The sequence below is a fragment of the Palaemon carinicauda genome, chromosome 8 (genome assembly GCF_036898095.1).
Source record: "Palaemon carinicauda isolate YSFRI2023 chromosome 8, ASM3689809v2, whole genome shotgun sequence".
NCBI classification, from domain to species: domain Eukaryota; kingdom Metazoa; phylum Arthropoda; class Malacostraca; order Decapoda; family Palaemonidae; genus Palaemon; species Palaemon carinicauda.
In genome coordinates, this window is record NC_090732.1 from 92,053,003 (window position 1) to 92,062,137 (window position 9,135).

A 9,135-nucleotide genomic window follows, 5' to 3' on the forward strand; every position below is an offset into this window, starting at 1 on the left:
GAAGATAACGAAGAAGAATTTGAGATACTACCGCTAGAGATATTGAGTCCTTTGACTGGCCAGGAAGTACTACATTGGATCCCTATCTCTGCTTACAACTCATTGTCACGTTGCCTACACATACACCGATTAGTCTGGCCTATTCTTTCCAAATTCTCTTCTGTCCTCATACCCCTGACTACACTGAGAATACCAAACAATTCTTCTTTGTTAAATGGGTTAACTACTGCACTGTAATTGTTCAGTGTCTACTTTCCTCTTGGTAAGGGTAGAAGAGACTTTTCAGCTATGGCAAGCAGCTCTTCTAGGAGAAGGACACTCCAAAATCAAACCATCGTTCTCCAGTCTTGGGTAGTACCATAGCCTCTGTACCATGGTCTTCCACTGTCTTGGGGTAGAGTTCTCGGGCTATACTATACTATACTATACTATACTAAACTATCTTGTTTCTTTTTCTCTTGTTTTTTCAATTTTTTTTAGCTTATATATAAAATATTTACTTTAATGATGTTACTGTTCTTAAGATATTCTATTTTAATTGTTTATTACTTCTTTTATAGTTTATTTTCTGTCCTCACTCGGGTATTTTCTATGTTGGAGCTTAAGGATTATAGCATCCTGCTTTTCCAAATAGGATTGTAGCTTAGCCGTGCTTACCCCATACAAATGGGAAAAACACATTAATAGAAGAAGAAGTAATAATAATAATAATAATAATAATAATAATAATAATAATAATAATACTAATAATAATAATAATGATATATACACCGAATGGTCTGGGCTATTCTTTGTACATTCTTCTCTTTCCTCATACATCTGACAACAGTAAGATAACCAAATAATTTTTTAGTCAAGGGGTTAACGACTACTCTGCTATTGTTCAGGAGCTACTATCCACTTGGTACGGATAGTAGAGACTCTTTAGCTATGGAACGAACTTTTCTAGATGGACACTCCATAATCAAACCATTGTTCTTTAGTCTTGGTTAGTGCCATAGCTTCTGTATCATGGTCTCCCACTGTCCCGGGGTAGAGTTCTCTTGCTTGAGGGTACACTCAGGTACAGTAATCTGTTTGTTTCCTTTCCTCATTGGCCTATTTTCTCTGTTGGACCCCTTAAGCTTATAGCATCCTTCTTTATCAAATAGGAATATAGCTTAGCTAATAATAATAATAATAATAACAATAATAATAATAATGATAATAATTATAATAATAATAGCTACATCCTTATATATGGTAATTCAGGCTTAGGCAGAGAGGCAGTGAATTTACATTGGTCATCTCGGGTGTCATGGGGAGTGAATAGTGACATTGATAGGATGGCGAATCCACATTTTCTAAGCAGCTCGCCAAGAGCGGCTGTAGTTCAAGTCAGACTGCATTCCCACTCACTCATGGGTGAAGAGTCGCCATCTTGTCCTCCGGAAGCTGGGTTCTGATTGATGGGAGCGCTCGCCAGGAGGGTATGCAGACTAGGCAGTCTGTCTTGTCGCTGATCAAAGCTGTCTTGGTCGCTGGTGTCTTGATCGGCAGAGTTGTCTTGGTTGGAGATGTCATGGTTGGTAGGGTTACTCCTCAGTATGTTGTTCCTGCAATAGGAGGGTAGTAGGAATATTTCCTTGGTAGTATTAAGTGCCGGGTTTTCTCTCTGTATAAGTAGAGCTTCAAGTATTCGAAGTCTCTTGCTATCTGGAACAGGGCCGATGATCTTAGTGTTCTTAATTATTTCCTCAAGTTTAATGTTGTTGGTGTGATGTGGAGGGCATGAGCTCTTATGGCGCCTTGTTGAACGTGACAGAACAGTCTCTTGGACGAACGCACGGTGGTCATTCCTATGTAACGTCCAGAGCATCCTGGAATAGGGCATAAGTAGGAATAGACCACACTGATCTGTCTAAGGATGTCCTGAGTCGGCGGGGCTGCGTTGTTTCTCATGATGAGAGACCTCGTCTTGGTGGTTTGATGGTAAATAGCCAGCTTGACCTTTGCGTTTTCATCCACAGGAGAGACGTGGTTCTTTATTATGTCCTTCATGGCTTTTTCATCTACCTGGTAATCACGATGCATAAACCTTTTATGGTAAAAGTTGATTGGGGTGATGTTATTTTCGGTTGGTTGTTCACCCTGGTACCAGGTATCCATGGCTAGCTTTATCTCATGGCTAACTTGTATGTTAGAGTAGCCATTGCTCACCAGGACCTAGGCGACTCGGTCGAGTTCTTGATGTGTGTCAGCCCAAGAGGAGCAGTGGTAGAGGGCTCTGCTAACCTAAGCTTTGATGGTGGAGTCCTTGTACCTGGCAGGACTTTCAATGTCTCCATTTAAGTATAAACCGAGGTTAGTGGGCTTAATGTAAACACTGTTATCAAATCTGGTAGGGTGGGGAGAGATGAGTGCATCCAGGAAGGGCAGCCGTCCATCGTTGCTATGCCCGACAGTAAACCTCAGGGAACTGCACTCCTCAAACGTCCAACGGAGAGTCTTGATATCCTGGGTAGAAAGGGCCATGACTGTCATGGCCCCCTATATCTTATATCATACAGTATATATGCATGTATATATGTATGTATGTATGTATGTACGTATGTATATATATATATATATATATATATATATATATATATATATATATATATATATATATATATATATAAATAAATAAATAAATAAACACACACACACACACACACACATATATATATATATATATATATATATTATATATATATATATATATATATATATATATATATATATATATATATATATATATATATGTGTGTGTGTGTGTGTGTGTGCGTGTGTGTGTGTTTACATAAATTTTAACGTTGTTACTGATCTTAAACTATTTTATAGTAATTATTCATTACTTCTCATGTAATTTATTTATTCCCTTATTTCTTTTCCTTACTGGGGGTGCATTTTCCTTGCAGGAACTCTTAAGCTTATAGCATCAGGCTTTTCCAGCTAGGGGTGTAATTTAGCTAGTAGTGATAATAATACTGTAATATTGTATGTATGTATGTTAAGTTTAAACTCATACTCTTCCACCAAAAATTATCATGCATAAGTGGAAAGGGTACTGTAAGTTTGAGAATAGATGTGGAAGTCACTGTTGAAGATATAAGGAGGGCAATTAAGAGGATGAAGGATAGAAATACTCTGGGAATAAATGGGATACAAGGGAAATCAGACAATACGTCAGGGGAAGTGTGCTTGGGGTGCCTGGAGAAAGGAAACGTTCCGAAGGAATAATAATTCTCTTAATATCGTAGTGTTTAAATAGGTGTTTATGGTCTTTTGTTAACGAAAGTACCCCATAACAGGCAACAGAAAGATTATGAAGGGAAGACAGGGTGGATTTGGACGAGTAAGAGAACTTGTGGATCAAGTATTTAAGAAACATTTATGTGAAAATTTTGAAATTAAAGGCAAAGATAGTGTATATGTTTAGGACATTTCTGTTTTGACGCTGATTCTGTTTTTAGAATGATATATTGTGAAGTTATTCTCATCATTTATTTATTTCCTTATTTCCTTTCCTCACTGGGCTATTTTTCCCTGTTGGAGCCCTTGATCTTATGGCATCTTGCTTTTCCAATTAGGGTTGTAGCTTGGCTAGTAATGATAATAATGATAATAATAATAATAATAATAATAATAATAATAATAATAATAATAATAATAATAATAGAGCAAGCTTAAGATAGAATCAATGGGGATCTATGGTAAAGAATGTTATTCATTGAAAGAGATCCACGTTTTTTTTTTTTTTATGGCAGTGAAGCCTACGTTGCGTTAGAATCTGTAGAAAGGCGAGTGACAGGTTTCATGTGGGAAGGGATCTGTGATAATGATGTATTGTATGTTACTGTGACTATGGAGGAATAATGTAAGAAGTCTTGGAAAATATGAGACGAAATTATGAAGTTGTGAAATGGGACTGGAATGCAGACTGGTTAACGTTTAAAGATGACACAATGCTGTTTAGGGATAGTAAACGTGAACTACAGAAGCTGTGTTAAGTCTCACCTAATTGGAAATAGTATTGACAATGACTGATAATCATTTGAAACTAGGAATCTATCTAGAGAGAGAATAGCGTTAATTGCACCCAATTTTGTTTATCCGTTCTACTGCTGTTACACACTTTGTTCCATAGCCTGTCGCACATCAAATTCATTACTTATTGCTTGAACTTGTGATGGTCGACGAAACGTATACTTTAGATAACTGCCTTTTCTATTCTTTCCTTGGTATCCTAATGCTTATCAATCTTTCAATACAATACTCCCCATTTCAACTGTTCTCCAGTATTGGCGTTACCTGGTCTGAAATTGAATCCTATTTATTACTATTTTCCTCATCAGTTATTGCCATTACGTGGGAGAAATTTTGTCTATGTTAAGTTTTTCTCTCCTCTCGGTTACTCTGTTACTGTTTTTACAATAGGCTTTTCATGATAAAAGCACTCCTGTTATGAAGACGTCCCTTTTCTTTGCTTTCAAAATTCCGAGGTTATTTTCGCTCTCTAGCTTTTTAGTTTGTCTGTCTGAGAAAAAAAGTGAGTTTTGCTTTAAAAAATGTGAGTGCTCTTAGTGTTTTTTATTTGAAGTGTCTAGTTTATTCAAATCTGATGAACCTATTTCACTAGAAACACCCTTGTCTTTATTTTCAGCTTTATATAGATTTCACTACTTTAGATTATAGGAGTATTCAATGGCAGTGTTTAACCATTCTGTTAGACTGTTTTGGTTCAATATCACGCTACTTGAAAATTATATTCTATTCTACAACATTTACATCAGAAATGTTTAAATGTTAATATTTAGACATTAATTGTCACTGTTTTATATGTATGGCTGAGCTCTTCACTGATTACAGCAAATAATCATTGTCAGAGAGAGAGAGAGAGAGAGAGAGAGAGAGAGAGAGAGAGAGAGAGAGATTTCATCACTGATTGCCCAAAGCATCAACCACAAATGACGCAAGCGTAACGAGTGTCAATATTTTTCATAATTTTTATTCGCGGTTCATGTGGAAAAGACCTCAGCTGAACCTTTATGATTTCAAGAATGAGAGAGAGAGAGAGAGAGAGAGAGAGAGAGAGAGAGAGAGAGAGAGAGAGAGAGAGAGAGAGAGAGAGAGAACAAAAATAACAGACACACCCACACTGGTCTGAGGATATAGTCATCACTCACACGAATCTGAATGATGGCCAACAAAGTGACCGAGTGGTGCACTTCCCTTGTGAGAGACAAGCAATATTGGGTGTTGGAGACGCGTTCTCCGCCTGCTTGTCCCATGTTGTTCAGCCAATTGGCAGTAAGGACTCAGGTTGAAGGGCAGCACGCTCGCTGGTAGGGAGAAACAGACGTTTATTCACTGACAACACATCAACTCTCTCTCTCTCTCTCTCTCTCTCTCTCTCTCTCTCTCTCTCTCTCTCTCTCTCTGAATAGAAGTACAAATGGAATTGTGTGAACATATGTCCTTTTCATGAGACAAAAATTGCGGCTCTCTCCACACCCTGACATCTTTAAATTCTGTATTTAGATGCTTCGTATCCTACAGACTTGGATCCTAACTCTAGTTGACTCTTTTTATACAATTGTTTTGCCATATTTCCATTGTAATTCTGCTAGATGTAACGCTCTTGAATATATTTATGACATTAAACAGAAAACATGCATTTATGATTTAATGAGTTACGCATTCGAATAATCTGTTTATATGCAGCTTACATAAATAAATAAATACAGAATAAGTTGAAAATAAGGAAGTTCATATAATGTAATATGCATTGTCGTGTGAATCCAGTCTACATTGAATTCCGAGAACTGTAAGTCTGAAGTAAACTATCTTTCCTCTTTTCGTCAACGATGAATTCTTTTTAAGAAACTAAAAACTATTACACTATGAACAATACCTGTAAGTTTGATCAATATAAAAAATACTTTTAATTAATATCACATACATTAGCGTTAATACAAACAATTTTGTTCGTAAATTCTTATTAAACAATGTATGACTTTGCTGAAAATTACGTCCTGACAAAGGCAGCGTCATCTATTTCCACATCAACAACCGTTTCTCCCAAGTGGTAACCAGAGAAAAACAACACAACATTCACTGTTTCATTCACCTTTCAACTAAACTACTTGTACAATAAAATCTTTCACATCATATGTCACCTCAGACCCATTACTCACACTCCGTCATTCACCTCAGTCTTGCACCCTTTTGTGCTTCCTAGATATTGAGTGAGTGGTCCATTAGGTTATAACTGAGAGGCGAGGAGAAGGCAATTAAACTTTATTTAACAGACATCGAGCTTATATACCAGGATTTGCGAGCAAGAACGTCACGAAAATTCAATCAAAATAAAACAGGAGATAGTAAGCTTACACAGGTTGGTCTATTATCAGTGCAGGGAAGAGCGAGTGATAAGATAGAAAATTAGAACCGTTACACTGTAACGGTTCTAATTTTCTATCTTACACATTTGTACACTGTAACGGTTACAGTGTACAAATGTGTATGAAATATGTGTGGTACAAGGCTCCCCCTAAAAATGACTTACATGTGGAATAGGATGCCCTGCTCTAGTGAGTCGTACTGTAGGCGGGTCAGCTGGCAGTAGATATGCAGGTTTTAGGCGATCAATGAAGACCCAGTCTTCTTTGCTACAAATGTTAATTAAGAAAGCCTTCGGCATGCGATGGATCACGAGGAAAGGGCCTGTGTAAGGTGACGTTAGCGGTGGCTTGCCAATATCGTTGTGCAGGAAAACGTACGCTGCTGAGTGCAGATCTGTCAGTATATGTTGCTTCGCTGGGAGCTTGTAAGTCTTGCGGCAAGGAGTAAAATTGTACACAACGTGACGTAGGCACTGGGGAGTATTGAAGGAGGTTGTAGACGGAAAAAATTCGCCAAGGATAACCAATAGGTCACCAAACATTATTCCAGATGCCGAGACATCCAGGGCATCTTTAGGAATGGTTTTTAGTTCCATGGGGATCTAGTGAAGCTGAGAAAACCAGTTGGAGCTGTTGCAGTGGGACATCACAGCTGCTTTGAGGGTGTGATGAAAACATTCAACCATTTTATTGACAGCAGGCTTGTAGGCGATTTTCTGATGTAGGGTGATGCCCAGGAGATTTGCTAATGATGTCCACAATTGAAAGGTGAAAGTGGTACTCCTGTAAGAAGTAATATGCTCAGGGATACTGAATCTCACTATCCACCCTGGGAGTAAGGCAGATGCACATGAGATGGAGTTGCAGTATTATGGGAATGGATTCAGGGCAACAAGTGGAGCGGTCAATGACAGTAAACAGGTAACGATGTCCTTGTGATGTGGTAGGGGACGTACTATGTCGACATGAATGTGGGGAAAAACGATGCTGAGGCTAAAGAAAGGTAACCGCACCTGAGTCCATGTGTCAATGTACCTTTGAGGTTTGCCATGAAGATCAGGCATGGCCCTAATCCTTAGCATCCCTAGTCGTGCCGTGCCAAATGAACTTTGTCTTCAGTATCTGTTCAGTAGATCAAAGTGAGGGATGTGAAAGGCCATGAATGAAATAAAACACCTGTCGGTGCATGGGAGTAACTATCCATGGTTGTGGTTTACCAGTAATGAAATCACAGAGGAGGCTGGCATTGGAGTCATCGGGGGGGGGGGATATCTTCCTAACTGAGGGATGTGTAGGATACCCTACATGCTTGTTACTCTAGGTCTTTTTATTAGGAATCTTCCAAGGCATTGTAGTCTAATCTCAGCTGAAGTGAAAGCGTACACCAGTCACATGTGGCGAAATTGACAGCCCTCCAAATGCACCACCAGCAATTCGTGGTCAAATGTAGATTAACCGAATACTGCCTTGGACAGTTTTTAACTGAAAAAGATCAGTGGGTGGTGGGAGCTGTTAACCACCTCTTCGAGTACTGCACCAATAGCGATGTCGCTGGCATCAGTGGCGAGAAGGAGAAGGGCATATGGCACGGGAACAGTGAGAGCAGTAGCAGTTGATCAGGCATTCTTTGCATTGCAAAAGGCCGCTTCATGAAGAGGACCCCAAGAATTTTTGCTGTGCTTTTATGGTCGAAGGCAACAGGAAGTTCTGAACAGCTGCTACCTTCTCTGGGAAGGAGAAACTTCTTCATGAGCGATGCGGTACCCTAAGAATGATTCATCATTGGCACCGAAGGGACACTTGTTGTTCCAGACTACAAGGCCATTCTGTTGTAGGCAGTTGAGCAAAATGCGTAGGTGATGGAGGTGTTCCTCTCTGGAGGAAGAGAGCATAAGTATGTTATCCACATAACATACACAGAAGGGGAGGTCCCCTAAGAGGCCATCCATGAGGCGTTGAAAAGTGGCCCTAGCATTATGAAGGCCAAAACAGGAGGAATTGAAGGTGTATGTACCGAAAGGAGTGATGATGGATGTCTTGGGGATGTCTCCTAAGTTCATGGGCACCTCATAATACCTGTTCAAGAGGTCGATCGAGTGCAAGTAGGAGGTCATTTCAGTTATGTTTGGGAGGGGTAGTGATCTGATTCTGTATGTATGATCAGGTCCTTTAATCCCCACATGGACTCAAGGAGCCATCTTTCTTCAGGACGATGTGTAAGGATGACGACCATAGGCTTGAGGCCTTTGGGCAAAGGTCCATTTCTTCCATTTTGGCAAACATTTCTGTAACAGCTGCCAGACGATCCGGTGCCAGATGCCTGAATCTGGCAAAAACTGGGGACCTTGTTGTCTTGATATGGTGATGAATACTGTGTTTGGCAGAAACTGTGGGAGTTTGGTGAAGTTCTGGACGGAAGACTTCTGGGTACAACGTGAGGAGGTGGGCGTACGCATAGGTGGGTGTGCTGATGTGGAGAGCGAGGTGAGAGAGAGTGGGTTGAGTAGGTGTTGATGAGTAAGAGTTTGCAATGATTAACTGTCAGTGAGTGACATCAACCCGGAGGTGGAAATGCGAGAGGAAAGCTGCACCGACAATTGGCAATGTGACATCAGCAATGAGAAACTTTTAATGATATTTGGCACTTCCAAACGATAATGTGAGGTTCCCGTAATCATGGGTGGGGGTTGCAGATCCATTAGCAACTATC